Raw genomic sequence first — 26,982 nt, forward strand, 5'->3', positions numbered from 1 at the left:
TGTTAGATGCTTGATTCTTTGGAAATGCTTCCTCAATTATATTTTTAAAAGCAAACCTACAGAAAAAAATAAGAAATAAAAGCCAACTTACAGCTCAGAGGGAAGTTTCTTTAAAATTGTTTTATACTTGCAAATAAGCTAATTTACCTACTTCTGGGGTTATGGTTGTCTATTTTTGGATCATTTCTTGCTTTTGGCTTTGAATTTTTTAAATTTATTTAAAACATATGTGTTAAGCCTCAAAGAAACAGCAACTTTGGAGTTTTGTTTTGTTTTCATTTTGAATTTTATCATCTCTTTGCTATCAAAAACACAATTTGGTAGATGATCCTGTAAGAACTATAGCCATTTTGCTCCTTGCCACACTCAAAATATGACATAAATGAAAATATTGTTCAAGGCACTCCATCATGAGAGTAGAGAACATTTTCAGTTTATGTTATGTGATCCTTATATTTTAGAACAAGAATAAATGTGCTTCATTTAATGCATGCCCTGATTTCCATATATTTCCAGGTCAGCAATAGTTTGGGCAATGGCAAACAGCTATGACTACACTTAGGATAGTAGTTATATATAATCAAACAATGAGGATTAAGGGTGTTCCCAAACTTTGACAATCTATTCTTTTTATAGGTCAGTTTGATTATAATGTCAATCCAGAGCAGGACCAATTTAGAATAATTTACAATAAATATACAGAATTTTTACTTAACACAGAATTAGGCTAAGGCACAACATGCCTTATTCATACCTCTTGCCAGATATATAGTAAAGTAACTTCTAATTGAATCTCACAACCGATGGTCTTTCTATTCTGAAAGGAATATGACTGATTTATTATAGAAAAATTTAAATATTCATTTTATTATATAGGTCATTCTGAAGTAAACTCATCTTCTATCTAAATTTCTGGGCCGTTCAATAGTATTTCTACCATTGTTTTATTTCAGATTACATGAGAGTTCTCTTTTCTTTGTATTTTGTGAGACACTTGTTTTTTGCAACATAAATAGTGAAAAAAAATGCTGTTGCCTCTGACTTTAATATATATTAAGTAAGACATCTTTTTTTTAAAGATTTTATTTATTTACTTGAGAGAGAGAATGAGAGAGAGAGAGCACATGAGAGGGGGGAGGGTCAGAGGGAGAAACAGACTCCCCGCTGAGCAGGGAGCCCGATGAGGGACTTGATCCCGGGACTCCAGGATCATGACCTGAGCCGAAGGCAGTTGCTTAACCAACTGAGCCACCCAGGCGCCCTTAAGTAAGACATCTTTAAGTAGAAATGCACATAAAGCAAGGTAATGTATTGATTTGTTGGTGAAAATGTGACCAAAGGCTCACAGGAATCTATCCCTGTATTTTCCCTAGGAACAATGGCTCAGTATTCACTCACTCAGTGTTTGTGGTGAACATGACTGCCAACAACAAGAATCTACAGTACATATCGATTCAGGGCCAGTGTCAATTCTTGATGCTAAAAGTCATAGCTGATGTTGCTGGTAAGAAATGTTGAATGACCAGAAAAAGTCATCCTGTGCCAAATAGAATGTAGTTAATTTGCAAAGAGAAGGAACAGAGAGACTAATTATACCCAAATTGAAAAAGACAGAAGAACGTAGCATAATATGATTTTCCTGTTCCCCTTCTAACATTATTTCCAACCAAGACAGCCTTAACATTTCTCTCAGCCTGACTAAACTTTGGACAGGTTTCATCCTGACAATAGGCCCTAGACTCCCCCTTTTCTTAGAGCACTGACTCGAGAAAACTTGTAATTGTAAATTATTTTTCAGCCCCTTTGAGATAATAAATCTTCTCCCAGCCTCTTGCTGCTTTTACAACCCAGGAATGTCTTTCTCAAGGACCTGAAAGTCATCCCTTTCAAATATTACTATCAAGAAAGATAGCATCCCTGTCTCCCACTCTCTACAAGAAGGTAGGAGTCAAATTTTGATCAAGATCAATGCCAATTAACAAATACAGATGGCCTAATCACACGGACCGACGTCCCCACTGATCTCCTTGAACATTTGTTCATTAGCTCACTCCAGTTTTTAAAAACTCTCCCATCTTGGGTCATCTGGGTGGCTCAGTCTGTTAAGTGTCTGCCTTCGGCTCAGGTCATGATCCCAGAGTCCTGGGATGGTGACCAACATTGGGCTCTCTTCTTAGCGGGGAGCTTGCTTCTCCCTCTCCCTCTGCCTACCGCTCTGCCTACTTGTGCTCTCTCTCTGTCAAATAAATAAATAAAACCTTTAAAAAAAAAACCCACAAAACAAAAAAACTTGTCCATCTTTTGCTTCAGTAGATCTGAGTTTGACCTCTCCCGTATTTAAATAGTGTTGAAGAAAATCTTCTTTGCCTATTTAACTTGTCTGGTGCAATTTTTCTCCTGTATCTGTTTTACTTGAGTTAAGTATAAGTGTTTCTGCAGCAGACCACATGCATGCACACTCACATACACACACGCATACACCCACGCTTGAAGGAATAATGCAGTGATAAATCATTTCAGGATAGATGTAGGCACTGATAAAGCTATTCCTTATTTCTTATTTTTTCTCCAAAGGAAAAAAAAAAATCCATGGTTTCAAAGAAAAGTGGCTATGGTGGGAAGAGACAAAGAAGACAGTCCCCTCAATCAGAAGATCAGTTCATTGTCATCTGCTGCAAGTGCTATCTCCTCCCCACATATAATAAATAGCACACGGTTCTATTTGGAAATACCTGAAGATGGATTTTATTTTATTTCTTAATGCTTTAGGCAGATGTATTATTTATTGCCACAATAATGTTGAGTAACAGAAATCCAAAATACATCAGTGACAATAAACATGTATTAATTTGGCTCATGAGTTTACAGAATTCATCTGAATTGGATTGGGCTCGACTGATCTTAACTACTCTCCTTCATGCTTCTGTGGTCAGAAATGGGTCAGCTAGACAGTTTTAATGACCTTGCCTGGTCTCATTCACATAACTAGAGGTTCGTTAAACGATGTCCTCTGCTGAAAACTTGGGACAATTTGTCTCTGTTCTACATATCTTTCATCCCCCAACAGACTAGCTCAGGCATGTTCTTTTGCAAAGGAACAAAAGACGAGCGGAAAAGCACAAATACATTTCCAAATCTCCTTTTGCATCTCATCTGCCAGCATAACATCTAAACACATCCCATTGAGCAAAGCCAAGTCCCAAACTAATCTAGATTCATGGTGGTGGTGGTACGTGGTGGTATGGGACCCTGCAAGGCACATGAGAAAGAGCAGGAATATGGTGGGGAGCAAAGAATCGGGACCTGTAATATCCTTTTGACCTACTATAGTAGACATATGCTCTTTCTTATGTCTATTTCTGCATCCCTTTCTAGGTTTACAATGGCCTACCTTATCCCCAACTTGGAGGACAACCAGCTAATGACTTTGCAAATAGATTTATCATTTTAGTGTAATTCTATGACCCAAACTATCATCTGTTATATGTATATATATAATTTATTTTATTTTATTTATTATATACATATCATCTGCAAATGTTATATTTCAAATATATAATTATCATGAGTTTGGGAATAATGAGTTCTTTCACTCTTGGTTGAAATGTTTTTGATGTGCTAGGAATCTTCGCTGGAAGAGGAAAGTTAAATATTAATAAAGTTCTCTTTTTGAAGCATTTTAATTAAACTTTGCGTAGTTTTACATTTCACTTTACCCTCTCGCATTCTCTCACATTTTTGGAAAAAACTAATGAAAAGGGCACACAGTGTTCATGTTTTATTAAAAGGTGGAGGCAAACTCAGTTGAAACAAATGTTCAACTTTTTGCAGTACTACTGAGTACAATATAACAAATCTTTGAAGCAGGGCTCCTACTTTTGAAAAACCCACCATCTCTCTCATTTGAGGCAGGATTTTGTGTCTTTTCTCTATTCCCAAACAAAGGCACTGCGGTCCAATTGTTTGTATAATAGCTAAAGTTATGCAGATGTTTGATTCATTGTGGTACTTGATTGTCTTTACCATCTTGTATTGTTGTGGGGCTAGCTAGAGTGTACGGCTTCCTTCCCAATTGTAATCTTCCTAGCCAGCCACGAGCAGCTGGTGGAAAAAATTAATTGTATAGTCTTTGAATTTCCCACTCTTCTACTTGAATTTACTTCAAAGTACAGTGGAAGCCATGCTAATAGGAAAACTTACATAAAGTAGGCAGTTTCCAAAAAGTTCCTAACATGTGACTGGAAAGGTAAAAATTTGAGATTCCACCCTTCAGAATATATAATAACTCATATTTTTTTCTCTAAGAGAGGGACTTGCAAAACAGCTTACGTGTCATAAAGAGGAGATTTATATGAACATCCATCAGAACTTTCAAATATTTGGAATTTCCAGCTAAATTAGCTGCTTGGTCCATTCATTCAATAACCAAATCTCCTAAGAAGCACACATGAAAAATTTGTCATCTTTGTACTATTTTGACCCTGGATTTGGGTTTGAAAAGAGAAAATCCGAGTTTCCTATCTGTTCTCCATCGTTACTAATTATATGATTTAGTAGAAATCACATCCCATCTCTGAAACTCAGTTCATCATCTTTAATATGAGGTTATTATGATCTACCTCTCAAGATACTGTAGTTATAGGCAAAGCACACACAGGTCCCAGGTCAGTGCCACATAGACTATTAAAATAATTATCATTATTATTAAACTCTTTCAAAGTCAAGAACATCTTTCCAACCCTAACAAAAAATTCAGACTTCTAATTTATGAAGCCCCAGACAAACTGTGCAATGGCTTAGTCACAGAGATTCTACTCATATATGTATGCAATGGTCTTGATATTTTTTGGGATGGTGGGGTGAAGGAATGGATTTTTTTATTTATTTGATAAATTAATAATCTGGATAATCTAGACAAATAAACAGCCATTCTTAGGTAAACAGTGGTTGAAAACTGGTAGCTTTAATCAAAATGACCAAAATGAGTAGGGGATAGCCTTAGAAACTTTCCCGTGGAAAATAATTGTGTTTGAAACTGAGTCTTTATGGAAGAAGTCCTTTACAGCCTGGAATTTTATCTAATAAAGCTAATATTGGTTATTTTCAAAATAATGATTCAAGATATATGAAGTTTTTATACATTCAAGTTGATAGAAAATGGCAAGTTCTCTTGAATATAGAAATATTAAATCACATTCTCTATTGATAAATTCACTGTTCATAAGGAGAACTATTAAATTATATAGAACAGTGACAGAACAATCCTGGCACCAGTTGTCATTACTGGGCTATGCACATTATGAAAAAAATGATTTTTTTTGCATGTCTATGTGGTATTTATAAAATCTTGTAAAATTTGGAATTTTGTATAATTAACAGTAATATGCCAATTATAAATATAATTTAATCTTTACCTCTATTCAGGAGGTACTATGATAGAAACTACTCTTTTTTTTTTTACAAAAAAAGCAGTTTCTATAGATACTATCTTTGTTGAATAGCAATATTTTTTGAATCAGCTCACTTGCTGTTGGTGCATCTATTATTATAACATAAAGTAAGTTGCAGAAAGCTGGTATCTTTTATGTTAAATTATACATTTCCAAATTTTGTGCTTTAACTTTAATGTGGACACAATATAAAGAGTCGATATTACAGAAATTTAATGCTAATGTTTTCTTTAAAATAAAAAATGCAATACACCTATGTGTGAAACTAATAGTCTTTGCTGGAATTCCTAGCAAATCATCTACGAACTATAAAAAGACAATTGTTAAGCAACAGATTTAGACAAAAACAGGGCTAGACTCTGAACACTACTGATTATCATAGAGTAAAATAACAGATAAAAGCTTTTCAATCTCAACAAGCAGCCAAAGGACAAAATAAATAATATTAGGTATTACATATAATATTTGAGTTTGCCCTGAATAGTCCATCTCCATCTCTGATATTAGATTATGGCTTTTCTACTGTCAGTGCTTTGTACAGTATGTTTTATTCTATTCTTATTTTACAAACTCCCACTCATCCTGTCGACTTCCCTGGTGGCTGAAACTGATGGCCATGACATCTGGAATTCCATTTCCTGCCCCAGCTCCCCACCCCAACTTTGCCTGCTCAGGATCCAACAGTTAGCTGGACATTTCTCTTGGTTTTTCAACAAGTAATTCCGGTTTACTATGTCTCAGAAAGTTACCCTTTTTTTATACTCTCTATTCTAATTAAAGACCCTAATAGTCACCCATGATGGAGACTTGGAGTTTAACCTGCAATTCTTTCTATATGTTCAATAACTACTTCTTAAATGTCTGTGTTTTCTTCCTCTCTATATCTATTGCAAATAATTCCTTAGTTCAGATCATCATTATTTTTATATGGTTTCATGCAGTCTACAATACTGAAATTTATTGTGGAATCTGATTGCTTAGACATGCCATTTGAGTGGTTGGAGTATGTCTTGAAAGCCTGATGGTAATTTGAAGAAGTTGCCACAAGATGGTGTTTTCTTCTTTTTAGTTTATTAATTACAGCCATCTTAAACTTTGAGCCATATAAGTATGATATGTAAATTACCTTTTCTTCATTGAAGGATTCATTATCAGGTAGTCAAGACATATACAAATAAACTATGAGAGAATGTACCAATTGACATAAAATAATGAGGAATATGATATCCAGGTCTAAGTCAGTGTTTTCAAAATTTTGTTAAGCAATCTTGACTGGCTGGCAACATTGAACAAGGTATTCCACATGCATTACTTAGCTTCAAAGAGTTTCTGCATTATAGTAAGGGGAACCCTATCAGTGAGATCACAATTTTACCTGCTGGGAGAAAGCAGCAGTAAGAGATGATAAATATGATTAGTTTTCCAGCTTTCAAACTTTTAACTTTCTTGCATTTCATGATGCCATAAGTTCCTCGATTTTTTGTATTCAATATTCTTTTCACCTCTATTGCAAACTTATCAGTTCACATGCCTGTAATTTCCATGAAGATGGCTTTCCAATCCAAAGCTCTAGTGTCAATTATTTTTTCTAGAGCCACATGCACATTAACATAAACCTATATGTTTTTCAAAACTCAATAGCCTTTCTTTACAACCTCAAATATCCATTTTTCTATAAAAGCCAAAACATGAAACTTCAGTCTTCTTTGAGAAAGTCCTCTTTCTTACCCTGTCCCATTCACACATCTACTGAAAAGGATGTAACATTTTTAAATTCTGTATTCATTTCCTCCTGAAGCTATTTTTCTTTTCATCTTCATAACTTTAGGGCTCCACTTCCTCATCCCCCAGCCCCAGGAAGCATTTCCCTTTACATGTATAAACAGTCACATGCATCACCCAGAAATGCACACGCACACATACACACACAGTTTTGACTTTTAAAATAACTCAATATATACCTATCATATAATATTTTAAAAGTTATGTTATATATTATATATAACATAATAATATATCTTGATATATGTGTATCAATAAAGATTTATTTTCACTTAAAAGAGTTCATAATCACCTTTTAGAGTAACACATACAGATCTATATCAGTTTTTATTACCTTTATGTCATGATAGTATATATGGATGTGCCATAATTAATTTTGATATTTCTTTATAATGGACATTTGGCCATATCCAATTTTTTCCACTATTACCACTAATGTTACAGATAGTATTCTTATAAATATGTCTGTGCAAGGTTTCTTTTTTTTTCCTTGTGAAATGGACTCTCATATAATTAACTATTTGGGTTTGCACCTTTAAAATTTTCGTAGCTACTTCAAGTTATTCTCCAAAAATGATGTATTAATTTTCCCTATCATTAAGGTAAGGGATTACCTATTCTCCCCTATATTTAACAACAAAGATATTATTATTACCTCATATATTTTCTGAACTTAACATAAACCAGTTTTTTAATTTGCATTTAATATATGTTTAATGAGGTTCAACAACTGTTAATATATTTATTGGCCATTTTTACTTCTACCTTGAATTTCTTATTCATATCCTTTACCCATTTTCAAAAACTTTATTTTTAATTTTTTAATTTTAAGAGAGAGAGAGTGCACATGAATGTGGAGTGGGGAGAATCAGAAGGAGAGGGAGAGAGAGACTCTTAAGCAGGCTCCATGCCCAGCTCAAGCCCAAGGCAGACCTATCTCATAACCCTGAGATCATGACTAGAGCCAAAATCAAGAATCAGACACTTAACTGACTGAGCCACCCAGGGGCCCCATCTTTGCCCATTTCTTAACTGTTTAAAATCTTCTATTCCATTTACTTGTAGGAGATTTTAACATAATGTGTGTGTGTGTGTGTGTGTGTGTGTATGTGTGTCTATAGTTGTTGTTTTTAGGATGTCAATTCTCCTCACATTTTTTAAATGATTGCTAATTTTATTAAATAGTGTTTCTACTTCTTGATTAAACATGGCCTTTCTTGCTTCTCTGTATTTTTGAATTTTCTATTACAAATGTGATATTTTCATAATCAAACAAAGAAAACAAAAATTGTGTTTACAAGTTACCAGTAAGAGTTTTGGGGAAGTGAAAAAATCAGAGTACTATTAGTCAGGATGGTAAATTGTAAACAACCTTTTAATTAACGTCTTCCTTCCTCTCGCATTCTGTCTCTGGAGCTTGCACACTAGACTGGAAAGTCAGGTGTATCACAAGACAGGCCAGTGTGAAAAAGAAGAAAAGAATCTGATTCTTTATTGTATTTATTCCAGTTGATCAGTGCCTGTAACACCAATTGTCAAAAAATTCTACATATCATTTCTTACTGTAAACTTTATTTATAAGCTTCATTTAAATTCTCTTGTTTTAAATTTAGAAATCAAATTCTACTCAGGAGTAGGTCTCTATTCCTCCTTCCCTCATGGTAATTAAAATTTACAAGGCTTCCATATCTCACCAAATACAGTTATGTACCCCATCTCACAACCCATCCCACCCCATCTCACAACTATGTAAGATAAGGAAGGTAGTAATTATTATTCACATTAATGAAGAACAAAACTGAGACCAAACTGAGATGTTTCTCAACTCGTCCAACATCATTCAGCTCGCCAATGTTGGACCTAGCCCCCGAACTTAGCTCCTCTCATGCCACCCATTCACCAGCATCGCTTCTCTGTGTCAACACTGAATGATGTGCTTTTCCCAAAACAATCCCTGCTCTTCCCCAACCTCCTGCATTTTATAATAGAGTTTGCTTTTTTCTAGCGCTTCCTTGACAGGGTTGCTACAGTTTGCAAATAAAAAATGCAGGTCACCCATTAAATTTGAATTGCAGATGAACAATTTTTTTAAGAACTGGTAAGTGTGTCCCATATACTGCATGGGACATGCTTATCCTAAAATAATATTCACTCATTCTCTGAAATGGAATTTTAACTGAGAGGCCTATGTTTTATGTGGCAACCCTATCTCTACTCCTATTTGCTCTCAGAATATGAGCCATTCTTTAACATGAACGACATTTCTGACTTGGACTTTATCCTAAATCTCCCAAACTAAACGAGTCACTTTTTCTTGCAACTCATGAGGATATTTGTTTTTACTTCTTTACTAAGTCTACCTTATATCATAGTTTTGTGGCTTCTCCTACTTTTTTTTTTAAAGATTTTATTTATTTATTCATAGGAGACAGAGACAGAGAGAGAGGCAGAGGGAGAAGCAGGCTCCCGGCTGAGCAGGGAGCCCGATGCTGGACTCAATCCCAGGATTCCCGGATCATGACCCGAGCCGAAGACAGACGCCCAATGACTAAGCCACCCAGGCGCCCTCTTACTTTTTAACTATGGTAAAAACCATGGTGACAGCTATAGCTTAGTCATCCTTAGAAAGTCCAAAAATACCTAACATCTTGCATATGGTAGCTCTTCAAACATCTTCACCAAACTGCGTTAGTATATAATAATCCGCATCCACCTTTTCAATTTAACCCGCATATATATGCATGACAATATACACTACCAAGAACAAAAGTAAGATAATAGCACATTTTAAAAGAGTTGCCTTAAGGGATGCTTGTGTGGCTCAGTGGGTTAAGGGCTGTCTTTGGCTCAGGTCATAAGCTCAGGGTCCTGGGATTGAGTCCCACCTCAGGCTCCCTACACAGCGGGGGAGTCTGCTTCTCCCTCTTCCTCTGTCCTTTGCCTTTGCTCACTCTCTCCTTCTCAAATGAATAAATTTTAAAAATCTAAAAAAATAAAAGAGTTGCCTGAAATAAGCTAAATTATAAAGATTTTTGTGTATTTAGGATATCTTCATGTTCAGAACAACTTCTTTTTCAAGCTACTAAGTGGCCAAGGTCGTATCTTACCTGGCTTGTGTTTTAAGATCTTGACTAAAACTCAACTTTAGCTTTCAAATTTTTCAAATACCTGACCATAATCAGAATGAGAGAGCTAGGTCAGTAACCTAACAACAATGCATTTTTATCTTAAAACAAAACTTTTTTTCTTAAAAATAACTCACTAACTTTCTCTTATACTCAAAGTAATCTAATTTCCCAGATGCTGTCAGTGATACTGAAACAAATTTCCAGCTTTTAATGTTTAGGTCTCTGTGCCAGGTACTGTGTTAGGTACAAAAGAAGAAAGTTATATGGTACATGTCCTTAAGACTTTCACATTTGAAATATATGTATAATGGAATAATTTTAATACATATAATTTAAAGGATAAATTTGAAAAGACAGAAAAAAAGGGATTATCCAAGTATGGGTCAATTTAAGACATATTAGTAACCTTTGAATTTTTAATGTAGACTCAAAATTTCGTCTTACATTTGGCATCCAGTTTAAAATTTAGCTTAAAGAAGTGACATATGCAAAAATTCAGCTAAAGAAATGTCCATCCAATGATTTACAAATATTCAAATATGTGTACATATAATTAAAGAAGTATTTAATAAGACGTAATACAGCCATAAAATAGACTGAAAACAACAAAAAGCTATTGTAGGAGTGTAATATGGTCATGAAAAGATGTTTTTAACAAATCATTGAGTGAAAAAAATTATAAAACACCATAGCAATACCATACACTTTTTGTTGTTTCTGTAGAAAATAGATGATTACATAAGCACAGAAGTTAGAAAAAGCAATTCCTACCACTCCAAAAAATTATTTTTCATTAATATATTTTATATAATATTACATTTTATTATATTTTAGCCCTTTTAATCTAATTTTCCTGGTATATGTGTGTACTTAATTTTCTATCTATTCATCTTATGTTTATATAAAAGTTAAAAGATAGTAAATAAAAAGATATGTCTAAGTAAAGGGTAGGTGATTTTTTTAAATTTTTCATTGTTATGTTAATCACCATGCATTACATCATTAGTTTTTGATGTAGTGTTCCATGATTGATTCTTTGTGCATAACACCCAGTGCTCCACCCAGAATGTGCCCTCTTTAAAACCAACACCAGGCTAACCCATTCCCCCACTCTCCTCCCCTCTAGAACCCTCAGTTTGTTTTTCAGAGTCACTCATCTCTCATGGTTCATCGCACCCTCCGACTTACTCCCCTTCATTCTTCCCTTCCTGCTATCTTCTTCTTTTTCTTTTTTCTTAACATATGTTGCATTATTTGTTTCAGAAGTACAGATCTGTGATTCAACAATCTTGCACAATTCACAGCGCTCACCATAGCACATACCCTCCCCAATGTCTATCACCCAGCTACCCCATCCCTCCCACCTCCCACCACTCCAGCAACCCTCAGTTTGTTTCCTGAGATTAAGAATTCCTCATATCAGTGAGGTCATATGATACATGTCTTTCTCTGATTGACTTACTTCACTCAGCATAACACTCTCCAGTTCTATCCACGTCGTTGCAAATGGCAAGATCTCATTCCTTTTGATGGCTGCATAATATTCCATTGTGTATATATACCACCTCTTCTTTATCCATTCATCTGTGGATGGACATCTTGGCTCTTTCCACAGTTTGGCTATTGTGGACATTGCTGCTATAAACACTGGGGTGCACATACCCCTTCAGATCCCTACATTTGTATCTTTGTGGTAAATACCCAGTAGTGCAATTGCTGGATCGTATAGTAGCTCTATTTTCAACTGTTTGAGGAACCTCCATACTGTTTTCCAGAGTGGTTGCACGAGCTTGCATTCCCACCAACAGTGTAGGAGGGTTCCCCTTTCTCCGCATCCCCGCCAACATCTGTCGTTTCCTGACTTGTTAATTTTAGCCATTCTGATTGGTGGGGTTTTGAGGTATTGATTTGGATTTCCCTGATGCCGAGCAATGTTGACCACTTTTTCACGTGTCTGTTGGCCATTTGGATGTCTTCTTTGGAAAAATGTCTGTTCATGTCTTCTGCCCATTTCTTGATTGGATTATTTGTTCTTTGGGTGTTGAGTTTGAGAAGTTCTTTATAGATTTTGGACACTAGCCCTTTATCTGATATGTCATTTGCAAATATTTTCTCCCATTCTGTCGGTTGTCTTTTGGTTTTGTGGACTGTTTCTTTTGCTGTGCAAAACCTTTTTATCTTGATGAAATCCCAATAGTTCATGTTTGCCCTTGCTTCCCTTGCCTTTGGCGATGTTTCTAGGAAGAAGTTGCTGCGGCTGAGGTCGAAGAGGTTGCTGCCTGTGTTCTCCCTTAGGATTTTGATGGACTCCTGTCTCACGTTTAGGTCTTACAACCATTTGGAGTCTATTTTTGTGTGTGGTGTAAGGAAATGGTCCAGTTTCATTCTTCTGCATGTGGCTGTCCAATTTTCCCAACACCATTTGTTGAAGAGAGTGTCTTTTTGCCATTGGACATTGTTTCCTGCTTTGTCAAAGATTAGTGGACCATAGAGTTGAGGGTCCATTTCTGGGCTCTCTATTCTGTTCCACTGATCTATGTGTCTGTTTTTGTGCCAGTACCATACTGTCTTGATGATGACAGCTTTGTAATAGAGCTGGAAGTCCGGAATTGTGATGCCGCCAGCTTTGCTTTTCTTTTTCAATATTCCTCTGGCTAATCGGGGTCTCTTTGGGTTCCATACAAATTTTAGGATTCTTTGTTCCATTTCTTTGAAAAAAGTGGATGGTATTTTGATGGGGATTGCATTGAATGTGTAGATTGCTCTAGGTAGCATTGACATCTTCACAATGTTTGTTCTTCCAATCCATGAGCATGGAACGTTTTTCCATTTCTTTGTGTCTTCTTCAATTTCTTTCATGAGTATTTTATAGTTATCTGAGTACAGATCCTTTGCCTCTCTGGTTAAATTTATTCCTAAGTATCTTATGGTTTTGGGTGCAATTGTAAATGGGATCGACTCCTTGATTTGTCTCTCTTCTGTCTTGTTGTTGGTGTATAGGAATGCCACTGATTTCTGTGCATTGATTTTCTATCCTGCTACTTTACTGAATTCCTGTATGAGTTCTAGCAGTTTTGGGGTGGAGTCTTTTGGGTTTTCCACATACAGTATCCTATCACCTGCAAAGAGTGAGAGTTTGACTTCCTCTTTGCCGATTTGGATGCCTTTGATTTCTTTTCGTTGTCTGATTGCTGTGGCTAGGACTTCTAATACTATGTTGAATAGCAGTAGTGATAGTGGACATCCCTGCCGCGTTCCTGACCTTAGGGGAAAAGCTCTCAGCTTTTCCCCATTGAGAATGATATTCGCTGTAGGGTTTTCATAGATGGCTTTTACGATATTGAGGTATGTCCCCTCTATCCCTATACTCTGAAGAATTTTGATCAAGAAAGGATGCTGTACTTTGTCAAATGATATTTCTGCATCTATTGAGAAGATCATATGATTCTTGTTCTTTCTTTTGTTAATGTGTTGTATCACGTTGATTGATTTGCGGATGTTGAACCAACCTTGCAGCCCGGGGATAAATCCCACTTGGTCATGGTGAATAATCCTTTGAATGTACTGTTGGATCCAACTGGCTAGGATTTTGGTGAGAATTTTTGCATCCATGTTCATCAAGGATATTGGTCTGTAATTCTCCTTTTTGATGGGGGTCTTTGTCTGGTTTGGGGATCAAGGTAATGGTGGCCTCATAAAACGAGTTTGGAAGTTTTCCTTCCATTTCTATTGTTTTGGAACAGTTTCAGGAGAATAGGTGTTAATTCTTCTTTAAGTGTCTGATAGAATTCCCCTGGGAAGACATCTGGCCCTGGGCTTTTGTTTGTTGGGAGATTTTTGATGACTGCTTCAATTTCCTTAGTGGTTATAGGTCTGTTCAGGTTTTCTATTTCTTCCTGGTTCAATTTTGGTAGTTGATACATCTCTAGGAATGCACCCATTTCTTCCAGGTTATCTAATTTGCTGGCATAGAGTTGCTCATAGTATGTTCTTATAATTGTTTGTATTTCTTTGATGTTGGTTGTGATCTCTCCTCTTTCATTCATGATTTTGTTGAGTGTGGGTCATTTCTCTTTTCTTTTTGATAAGTCTGGCCAGGGGTTTATCAATCTTGTGAATTCTTTCAAAGAACCAGCTCCTAGTTTCGTTGATCTGTTCTACTGTTCTTTTGGTTTCTATTTCATTGATTTCTGCTCTGATCTTTATTATTTCGCTTCTCCTGCTGGGTTTAGGCTTTACTTGCTGTTCTTTCTCCAGCTCCTTTAGGTGTAGGGTTAGGTTGTGTATTTGAGACCTTTCTTGTTTCTTGAGAAAGGCTTGTATTGCTATATACTTTCCTCTCAGGACTGACTTTGCTGTATCCCAAAGATTTTGAACAGTTGTGTTTTCATTTTCATTGGTTTCCATGAATTTTTTTAATTCTTCTTTAATTTCCTGGTTGACCCATTCATTCTTTAGTAGGATGCTCTTTAGCCTCCATGTATTTCATTTCTTTCTGACTTTCCTCTTGTGATTGAGTCTAGTTTCAAAGCATTGTGGCCTGAAAATATGCAGGGAATAATGCCAATCTTTTGGTACCGGTTGAGACCTGATTTGTGACCTAGGATGTGATCTATTCTGGAGAATGTTCCATGGGCACTAGAGAAGAATGTGTATTCCGTTGCTTTGGGATGGAATGTTCTGAAAATGCTTGTGAAGTCCATTTGGTCCAGTGTGTCATTTAAAGTCTTTATTTCCTTGTTGATCTTCTGCTTAGATGATCTGTCCCTTTCAGTCAGGGGGGTGTTAAAGTCCCCCACTATTATTATATTGTTGTCAATGTGTTTCTTTGCTTTTGTCATTAATTGCCTTATAAAACTGGCTGCTCCCATGTTAGGGGCATAGATATTTACAATTGTTAGATCTTCTTGTTGAATAGACCCTTTAAGTAGGATATAGTGTCCTTCTTCATCTCTTATTGCAGTCTTTGTTTTAAAATCTAACTTGTCTGATAGAAGGATTGCCACCCCAGCTTTCTTTTGGTGTCCATTAGCATGGTAAATGGTTTTCCACCCCCTCAAGGGGTAGGTGATATTAATTGATTTGGATACATAGATAAAGGATGCAATCACAAAGGATGTCACCAAGATTCAAGTTCTTTCTACGAATATCTTCTCAATGTTAACAAATCAGGTTATCTCCATTTACAAAGAGCACATATGAGGCTTGGCCATGAGGTTCTGACCCAGATAAAGCACAGAAAGTGTTAAATGCATCTTGTGAAAGAACCATCTGGGAATGGCATGTTTATGCTTGGTTTAAAAAAAAAGCAGCTTTCTCCTTCTGTTCCTAGCTTTATATCAAACATGTAAACATGTCAACTTAACCACAGTAAAAGTGCTCTTTTGAGTTCAGTAAGTCAGTATGGAGTTCAATTTACCTCCTAGGAGGTATGTTCTTTTCCCCCTTCTTGTGTGGAATCTCCTACTCTTCTAGAAAGTGCCTCTACAATATTACAAATATGCTGCTCAGCTGTTCTGTAGTTAAGAGTCTATCCATTTGGGTCAGACTCAGCTTGTTTCCAAAGCTCTTCCCCCTGCTGGAAGCTTCTCTGCTACTGTTTCCCAGGGTGATTGCTCTCTACAGTTTAACAACTCAAATTGATTTAACTTCAGTAAAATAAGCATGTGCTCCTGAAATTTTGGCATGAGTTTAGCCTAGGCTTCTGGGTAAATAAAGTATGTTTAAGAAAAACAAACAAACAAACCCAAATCGATGTTTGTCATAACGTTCCCCTTTTAAAAACATATCAAACATGTCAATGAAATTTGGAAAAGTAGACACACTAGGGTTTCTAGACACAGAATATATTTTAATGAAGTGAAATCCTCTTTATGTTCCATTGTGTCCTCACAGAATAGATACAGAATAGGCACAGCAAAAGAGCATTCCAGGACTCTCCTAAAAAAAATGTGCCAAACATGTTGTACACAGAACACCTCTATGGGTGAGAGGATAGTTCCGTGAAGATGTTGATTCAGTCTGTAGCATTGACGAGACTGCCAAGGAGGGGGCCACTTGCCAACTGGCACTCAGTACAGTGGCCTTTTCCCCTTATGATAATTGCTTATCAACTGGGAATTTCATTTATCCATTGGCACTATAAATTTAACTTCAGTTTATGAAGCAAGCTCTAATACCTCCAGAATTTTTGTCAATAAAATGATTTGAGATTTTTCATTAGACTAGTGTTTGAAAACATGGCATTGTTGGCTGATTCTGTTCCTCTTCATTGCACTAATTGTTTATAAAAATTATACTCCACAAGCTTTTTCAGAAAACAAGCACTTTAATGAGCACACCATTTTAAAAAAGTGAGGATAATTTCAGCAATGTAGAAGCCCAGGCATGAAGAATTTGCCTCAAACCATTTTAAATATATCATCCAGCAATCATTATTTAACTAAATTAGTCATAAGTACAATTTAAGAAGGTTATGGTTTTATTTATGTCTATTCAAATGTAACTTAAGGACCCACTAAGGGATGCACAGGAAACTTGCTTCTCCATCTCCCCTCCTATGCTGATCAATATGCAATACACTGAGGAGTTTTGCTACTACACATATTGCCTACAAGAGGATGGGGGGGGAAGACAGCTTAGGCCAGGATCTGGGGCCAATATGAAGCTAAAGTCCGCTACCACTGTGAGAAGAGTGAGAATGCTGAGAAAACTAGATTTTGGGGGCACAGGTTCAAAGGGCTTTCAGGCCTCATATTCTGCACAAGGTAATAGCAGCAAACGACTGAAGAAATCTGAAGTCGTTGGTGCACTGAAGATAACATTGGCTATGACAAACCCACTTAGCTCAAGCTCAGACTGATAGACACAACACTGGTCCTCTTCCATTGATGGTGAGAAAAAAGGACGGGGGTACATATTTCTAAATGTAAATATTATTACCTCAGCTTCTACTATCCTTTTACTTACAATATTTAGCATCCTATCAAAATTTAGAGACATTCACAAAAGGAAAGCCCACGGTATAACCCATGGCCAGGAAAACAAGAGAGTAATACAAAATAGATAAAACAAACAACAAAAAAAAGAAGACCCAGAAACAACCCAAAATGTTGAAAATATTAGATAAATACTTTAATGTAACCATGATTAATATACTAAATCATGTAAGGTACATGGTGAAAAACATGCAGGGATAAATGCGGAATTTGAACATAGAGATGGAAACATTCATAGGAAGTTAAAAGAAATGTAGAAATGAAAAACACTATATAAGAAATTAAGAATCCTTTTGATGGATCTATGGTACTTGACAGAGCTGAGGAAAGAATCAGTGAACTGACAGAAAGTTCAATAAAAATTATCCAAACTGAAACAAAAAGAGAAAAAAAAGTAAAACAACAACTAAATAAAGCATTCAAGAGCTGATGGATAATAGAAGCAAACATATAGGTAATTAATATGTTGCAGATTATATAACATGACAACCAATTAAGTTATCTTCATTAACATTTAAAGAACTAAAATTTAAAAAATCAACATCATCATTTTTAAGTGATCTGTAACATTCACAAGATAGGTCATATTTTGAACATGTAGTGAATCTCAATAAATTTAAAAGGTTGAAATCATTCTAAGTATGAGCATATACTTAGAGCACACTGACATTAAGATATAAATTTTTAGAAACACAATAATATTCAATAATATTCCAGAGAATACCTAGAAACATCTGCAGTATTTAGAAATTAAACACACTTCTCAAGAATCCATGGTAAAAAACAAAAAACAAACAAACAATAAAAAGAATCCATGGTCAAATAAGAAATTACATAGTGAAAGACCATTCTAACTCGATGAATTAAAAAAAATAGTTATAATATACAAGTCACCAATTTAGGAATGATAGACTGTCACTGCAGACTCTACAGATATTAAATGGATAATAGGGCTATTTTATGAACAACTGAATGTCAATCAATTCAAAAAGTTAAGAAAGTAATCAAGTTGGGGCATCTGGGTGGCTCAGTAGGTTAAGTGACCGACTCTTGATTTCAGCTTAGGTCATGATCTCAGGGTCGTGAGATTGAGCCACATGTTGGGCTCCGCACTGGGTATGGAAGCTGCTTAAGATTCTCTCTCTCCCTCTCCCTCTGTCTCTCCCCCACTCAAACTCTCTCTCCCTTCTGTCTCTCTCTCTCTAAAAAAGAAAAAAAGAAAAGAATTATATTGCTTGGAAGGCACAACCTAAACTTATTCAAGAAAATATAAATACCCTGTATAGCTATGTATTTATTTTTTAATTGAATTTATAGTAAAAAAAAATTGTTACAAACAAAGCTTAAGGGTCAAAAGGATTCACTGGGAAATTCTACCAAACATTTAAGTAAGAAATAATACCAATTTTATATGATTTCTAAGAAATGGAAGAATAGTTTCCAACTCACTTCATGAGTCCAACCTTGCATTTGGTACCAAAAACACAGGCCTTCCAAAAGAAAACTGTAGACCATTTTTCTTCACGAACTATCAACGCAAAAAATCTTAAATAAATTACAGCAAATTACATCTAATTATATATATAAATGGCAATACAAAAAAAATAGAGATGCCCTTCATCAGTTTGTGAAGAAGTTCCAATTTATTACCAGTTTGCTTAACATTCTTAACATAAATTGGTATTAAATTTTGTCAAGGTTTTTCGTACCTTTTGAGATGATTCTAACATTTTCAATATGTAATGTTTTGACATGGTGACATGCATCACATAAGTCTTGAATTTGAATGAACCTTGTATTCTTGGTAAAAATGTATTTCCTTTTGCTTTTCTTCTACTTAATGGATCTAACAAAGTTTTGCTCAAAATAATAATACAAACACTGTAGTCAATTATGTATGTATAATATATTATATATAATATATGCTTATGTATGCTTGCAGATATGTGAAAAATTACTGTAGTGATACAAAGGATGGGAGGAAAGAATTATGATTATTTTGTTATAAAAATAATCACTGTGCCTATGAAGTAGTACAGTATATTTGTGAGTGGGCTTAGATTAGGGATAAATGAATAATACAACCATAATAGAGAGAATGGAAGCCTAAATTAGGAACAAGAACAAAAAAGCAATTAATAGAAAACATAATCCACCAATGTCAATAATCACTTTGAATGTCAATGGTGTAAATGAAATTAAACAATGAAGACTGGATCAAAAAACAAGACCCAACTATATGTTGTCTACCAAAAACCCACTTTAAATATAAAAACATTGGGCACAGTCGGTTGAGTATCGACTCTTGGTTAGGGCTCAGGTCATGATATTAGGGTCGTGGGATCATGGAGTCTGCTTAGGGTTCTTTATCCTTCTCCCTCTGCCCCTCCTGCTTGTGCTCTCTCTCACTCTCTCTCTCTCTCTCACATCAATCAATCAATCAATCTTTAACCATAAAACCATATATAGATTAAAAATAAATGAGTGGAGGAAAGTATACCATCTTAATGCTAATCAAAAGAAAACAAGAATAGTTATATTAATTTCAAACAGGAGATTTAAAGTAAAGAAGAGTATCAGGGACAAAGAAGGGCATAACATAATAATAAAGAGTTCCATCTCAAAGAAGACATGCAAGCCCTAACCTGTATGTGCCTAACAATAGAAAATCAAACGATGATAGCCAAAAACAAATAGAATTGCAAAGAGAAATAGATGAGTTCACAATCATAGTTGAAGATTTCAACAATCCTCTCTCAGAAATGGACCGATCCCACAAGCAGAAAATCAATAAGGACCAAGTTCAACTCAACCACACAATAGTTTGAGTGAATATAATGGACATTTATAGACTGCTTCATTCATAAACATCACACACGTTAAAAAATTCATTCATCTCAAGCTCACATAGAACATTCACCATGATAGTCCCTTCAGGGCCATAATACATACCATAACAAATTTAAAAAAAATAGAAATCATATAATGTCTGTTTTCAAATAATAATAAAATTTAACTAGAAATAAATAACAGAAAGACAACTGTAAAATCCCCAAAATTTATATAGACTAAAAAACACACTTCTAAATAACACAGAATCAAACAAGAAATATCAAGAGAAATTTAAAATATTTTTAACTAAGTAAAAATGAAAACACTACTTATCAAAATTGATGGCATGTAGCAAAAGGAGTGCTTAAAAAATGTATAACATTAATGTATATATTACAAAGGAAGAAAGGCCTAAAACTAGCCATGTAAGTTTCCACCTTAAAAAAAAACTAGAAAAAGAGGAGAAAATTAAATCGAAAAACATTATAAAAGAAAACTGCAAACCAATATCTTTCATAAACATAGATTCCAAAATCCTCAACAAAAAATTAGCAGTTTGAATCCAACCATGTATGAAAGGAATTACACACCATGACCAACTGGGATTTAATCCAGTTTTGCAGGGATGGTCCAGCATGTGGAAATCAAATTATGTAACCTACCAAATCAACAGATTAAAACAGAAAGTTGAATTATCATATCAATAGATGCAAAGCATTTGACAAAATCTAATACTGATTTATGATAAAATCTCTACGTAAACTAGAAATAGAAGGGAATATTTTCAATTTGAGAAAGATTATCTACAAAGAACCTAAAAATAACATCCTACTTAATGGTGAGAAACTCAAAGCTTTTCCACTAAGATCAGAAACAAAGATAGGAGGGGCACCTGGGTGGCTCAGTCGGTTGGGTGACCGACTCTTGATTTCAGCTCAAGTCATGTTCTCAGGGTCTTGAGATCAAGCCCTGAGTTGGGTTCTGTGCTGGGTGTGGAGCCTGCTTGGGATTCTCTCTCTCCCTCTCCCTCTGTGCCTCTCCTCCTGCCCTCTCTCTCTCTCAAAACAAAATAAAACAAAACAAAAAAACAAAAAACACAAGGATAAGATATCCTCTCTCACAACTGCTTTTCAACAGCATATTGGTAATTCTAACTAATGCAATAACATAGGGGAAGAAAGGAAATAAAAAGTTGCTATTGGGAAGGAAGAAACAAAAATGTTCACAGATGACATGATCATATATGCAGAAAATCTGAAAAAATCAACAACAAAAAAACTTTTGAAACCAGTAAGTGGTCATAGCACAGCTGCAGGATATAAGGCTAGTATACAGAAATCAATTACTTCCCTGCATACCAGCAACAAACAAGTAAAATTTGAAATTAAAAGCACAATATCATTTACATTAGCACTCAAAAAATTAAATAAGTATAAATTGAACAAAATATGTACAAGATCTATATGAAGCAAACTATAAACTCTGAAACAAAGTCAAATCAGAACTAAATAAAGAAATAGTCCATGTTCATGAATAAGAAGATTCAATATTGTCAATATTTCATTTCTTCCCAGTTTGATCTATAGAGTCAATGCAATCCCCATCACAATCTCAGCAAGTTATTTGTGGATATCAACCAACTGATTCTAAACTTTACATGGAAAGGCAAAAGACCTAGGATAGCCAACACAATATTGAAGGAGAAAAACAAAGTTGGAGGATTGACACCAACAACTTCAAAACTTACTATAAAGCTCCAGTCATTAAGACAGTGTAGAATTGGTGAAAGAACAAATAGTTCAATGGAACACAATAAAGAGCCCAGAAATACACCCACATAAATATAGTAAACTGATCTTTGATAAAGAAGCAAAAGCAGTGGCGCAGAGATTCTTTTCAACACATGGTATTGGAAAAAGGAATCTAGACACAAATCTTATACCTGTGACAAAAATTAACACAAAATGGATCACAGGCTTAAACCACAAAACTATAAAACTCTAGAAGATAACATAAGAGAAAATGTAGGTGAACCTGGGGTATGGCACTGACTTTTTATTTTATTTTATCATTTTTTGATAGAGAGAGGTGGGGATAGGGCCAGACGGACAGGGCAAAAGAGAATCTTAAGCAGGCTCCATGCCCTGAGATCATGACCTAAGCCAAAATCAAGAGTCAGAAGCTTAACTGACTGAGGCACCCAGGTGCCCCAGGGCATTGGCTTTTTAGATACAACACCAAATGCACAACACACAAAAAAAGAATGTGCAAATTGGACTTGATTAAAATTAAAAAATTCTGCTCTGCAAAGGACAATGTCAAAAGAATGAGAAGACAAGCCACAGACTGGGATAAAATGTTTGCAAAAGCATATCTGATAAAAGACTATTACCCAAAATATACAAAGAAATCTTAAATTCAACAATTAAAAAGAAAAACCCTATTAAAAAATGACTCTATAACTTTTACAAACACCTCACTAAGGAAGCTATACATATGGCAAATAGCCATGTGTAAAGATGTTTCACATCTTATGTCATCAAGGGAAAACAAATTAAAATAATGAGATACAACTACACACTTATTAGAATGGCCAAAATCCAGAACATTGACAATACCAAATGCTGGTAAGGATATGGAGCAACAGGAATTCCCATTTGCTGCTGATAACAATGCAAAATGGTACAGGCTTTTTGAAATCTGTTTCGCAATTTCTTTCAAAACAAAACATACATGCAATCCAGTAATCATACTCCTTGGCATTTACCCAAAGGAGCTAAATACATATATTGACTCAAAAACCCACATGTGAATGTTTATAGCAACTTTATTCATAATTGCCAAAACTTGGAAGCAACAAAAATATTTTCCAGTAGGTGAACGGATGGATAAACTGTGATACATTCCAACAATGGAATATTATTCATCACTAAAAGGAAATGAGTTATCAAGCCATGAACAGAAATGAAGGAAGCTTAAATTCATCTTATTGGGAGAAGTCAATCTGGAAAGCTACATACTGTATGTTTCTAGCAATACCACATTCTGAAAAAGACAAAACAATGGTGACAATAAAAAGATCAGTGGTTTCCAAGGCCTAGGAGGTACTGAGGGTAAATAGTGCACAGAGAAATTTTAAGGTAGTGAAAGTATTCTCTATACTTAATGGAGGATATATGTCATTATACATTTGTCCAAGCTCATAAAATGTACAATCCCAAAAGTGAGCCCTCATATAAACTATGGACTTTGGGTGCAAAGGATGTATCAATGTAGATTCATTAATTTTTACAAATGTACCATTCTGGTGGGATGTTGATAATGGGGGAGGCTATGCTTGTGCAGGGGCAAGGGGTTTATTGGAAATCTCTGCACTTCCCTTTCAATTTTATTGTGAACTGAAACTGCTCTTAAAATATAAAATCTTTGGAAAAAATATTATATTATATATTATGTGCATAATATATATATTTGCACTAAAAGCTTTGGCTTTTAAAGACTTTGGCATTTTGATTTATCTTATACTTCTAATAGGTTCATATAAAATACTAATATTATCGCTAATAATAACTACAAAACTGCAGTTTAAAACATCTTTACAGTTTAGTTTTATCCTTTGAATATATCCTACTGGGTATCCTAAATCAAAGTACTTTGTTATCGTTGTTTGAATTGGTTTTCTTTGTATTATATATATAGTGTTTGATACAATTATTCATGGTATTTGTACATGTTTTGATTAGCTTTTATTCTCAAATACCTTTTCCAAAGATGCTTTTATGGCAGACGGACTTGGAAGATAGAAATAAAATCACCCTCCAGGACAGAGGGCAAATTTATGTCCTGACCAATATAAAAAAGATAATACTGTCTTCTGGGCAAAGTTTGGGCAGGCTTACTAGCAGCCATCTCACAAGATTAAGGGATTACTAAACTAAAGTTTCCTCATCTGTATCAGAAACCTACTGTGTGTGCTGTATTCACCTCGACCCCTCATTATCACCTTCATGGGACTTGGGAGGCAAGAAGAACAGATGCAAATGTGATGCTCATGCTTCTTGCTGCAGTGCCATGAGTTATAAAGTCCTTAGTCTCTGTCCCAGACTGTCACATCTCCAGCCAACATTTGTGAGCCTGGGGCAGTCTAACTTGGCTACAGTCTCAGATCCTTCACAGTTCTTCACAGAGTTAGGTTCTTCAGTTTGTTTTAAATTTCATGTATTTTCTTTCTCTTTTTTGATTTAACGTTCTTTTTATCTAAGTAAGACGTTGACATGTCTCTGTAGTCAAATCTGTAAAAAGGTACAAATCATGCAAATCTTGCTTTCATCTCTGTCCCCATGCATCCAACTTTTTCTTTCCCTCTCTCTATCAGTAAGTATTTTTATTATTTTTTTGTTGATCCTTCCATTGATCTTAAAGAGAATATATAAACATTAAGACAGATGATAGATAGATGATAGATAGATAGATAGATAGATAGATAGATAGATAGATAGATAGATGATAAGATAGATGATAGATAGATAGATTGATAGATAGATAGATATAGATAGATAATAGATAGACAAAAAGGCGAACAGGTAGAGATAAGCCAATGACCATAAACAGACTTCCCTTGAATTCCAGAATTATTAACTGTACAGGACAATGTGAGATTGCAGAAACAAAAAGAGATTGTCTAGTAAGAAGTAAGGGCTGAGATACAGATTTTGTTGGGAAGGTCATCTCCATAGCTCAATGAATAGCACTGAAGTCCCTGTGGTGTCATGACATTTGAACTTACTAGAAGTTTGCCCTGGAGTTTCGAAGGCTTGGTTCATCTAGATCTTATTCAACTATCTCCCCGGCATACTACCCGCTCTCAGAAAATGAATATATAACATATAAGGGGCACCACAGTGGTATGGCAATGAACCAGAACTCTCAGAAAGAAAAGAAAGAAAAAGAGAGAGAAAGAAGAAAGAAGGAAAGAAAAAAAGAAGAAAAAAAGAAAGAAAGAAAGAAAGAAAGAAAGAAAGAAAGAAAGAAAGAAAGAAAGAAAGAAAGAAAGAAAGAAAGAAAGAAAGAAAGAAAGAAAGAAAGAAAGAAAGAAAGAAAAAGGGCCTGATTGTAGTATTTGCTAATTTCCATGGTGTAAATACACCCACCACAAGAAAACTGTAAGCTACCAACATATCACTGAACATGAAGTCCGATGTACAGTTGGATGTAGTGAACACAGAGAAGGACAAACACAATTACCTTCTCTGATGTTGTGCGTACGGACTCCAGCAAACCACTGAGTCAACATCCAGCAAATTATCTTATTTAGAAATTGCTTATGTCTTCCCATTTGCTTGAGAGAAAAGGTGCCCACAACTTACACTTGACCTTCTTTAACAATAGGCACTTGAAGCAGTAGGCTGGATCCCCTGAAGGTCCCAAAGTGTTTGGAATATAGTATGTGTCTACTCCAATCCAACCGGGTCAACAGTGATGTGTTAAATCCAAATGTCATGCCCAAAACAGCTATCAGGTCCTGATTTTTTGTCAGATTCTTGCTTATAACATTCCATGGAATTTTTGCTTTTGATCTCATTAGTCTTATTTCGATAGAATTGCTATCATGGCCTGGCTCTTTGGTTTTACTGTCCTCCCCCTACCTCCCCATTTCAAAATCTGCCAATACTTACTTTCCCCAAACCAGATCTTTCTTGGTTCTTGCTCCTTAAACTGTACCTGGGCTTATAGAATCATGCAAAGACCTTGGTTCTTCTCTTTTCTGTCAGTTAGACCACAATTTATGCCTACAGTTATCCTATTTACCTACTATCTTTTCCTGAACAAAATGCCAAGCTCTCTGTGTCAATGGCAGTGTATCATAAACCTATGACTAGAACATGACTATGTTGTTATGAAGGCAAACAGAATTATAGATGTAATTATAAACATATTTAAAAATTCAGTGTATATATAAACATCATATAAATGATAGAATTTGTATTTACTGGGAATATGCATATATAAATTCTGTAGATGACTCTACATGACAGACTTTCTAAACAGTCAAATACTATAGGATTTTAATTACAATTGCTAAAATTATTAACCTAATAAAAACATCAAAATGACAGTGCTTTTTACCATCTCTGTGAGAACTCTTGCATTTAAAAACTGATAATGCAGGACGCCTGTGTGGCTTAGTCAGCTGAGCGTCCAACTCTTCATTTCAGCTCGGGTCATGATCTCAGGGTCATGAGATCAAAGTGCCATGTGAGACTCCACACTCAGCGGAGAGTCTGCTTGAGATTCCCTCTCTCCATCTCCCTCTGCCCTGCCCCTCCCCACCACACTCCCTTTCTCTCTTTCAATCTAAAGTAAATAAATAAATCTTAAAAAAAAAGCATCATGCTTACAAAATGACTGGTACTTTTTTACTGAGGGTCAATACACAAAAATGTAAAATGAAAACAATTTTCCCCAATATGAAGCTTAGTGAAGTTTCTAAATGCTAAATTAAAATAAAAGAGCAAAATTCAATGCTTTAAAGGCAGTATAACAACACTTTCTGAATACTACACTACTCAAATAAAACACTAGATTATACACTAAAACATTAACAGTGTTTTTTTTCAAAGTTATAGGATTGCAAATGATTTTTTTTCTTTTCATGTTTTCCTACTTTCCCCAAGTGAACATGTATTACTGTTACAATAAGATGAAAATACAAAATGATGTCCAAAAATTACATTTTGAAAGGAATATAATGAAGTCAATTTACTTATTTCTATTAAGCTCAATTAAAGTAGT

At 35.1% G+C, this 26,982-nt stretch overlaps 1 pseudogene; it reads left to right on the forward strand.

The window, feature by feature from the left end:
* Positions 1–1,416: 1,416 nt before the first annotated feature.
* Positions 1,417–26,982, forward strand: part of LOC113925678 — a 48,472-nt pseudogene continuing 22,906 nt past the window's right edge.

This window comes from Zalophus californianus, chromosome 4 (genome assembly GCF_009762305.2).
Source record: "Zalophus californianus isolate mZalCal1 chromosome 4, mZalCal1.pri.v2, whole genome shotgun sequence".
In the NCBI taxonomy this organism is placed as follows: domain Eukaryota; kingdom Metazoa; phylum Chordata; class Mammalia; order Carnivora; family Otariidae; genus Zalophus; species Zalophus californianus.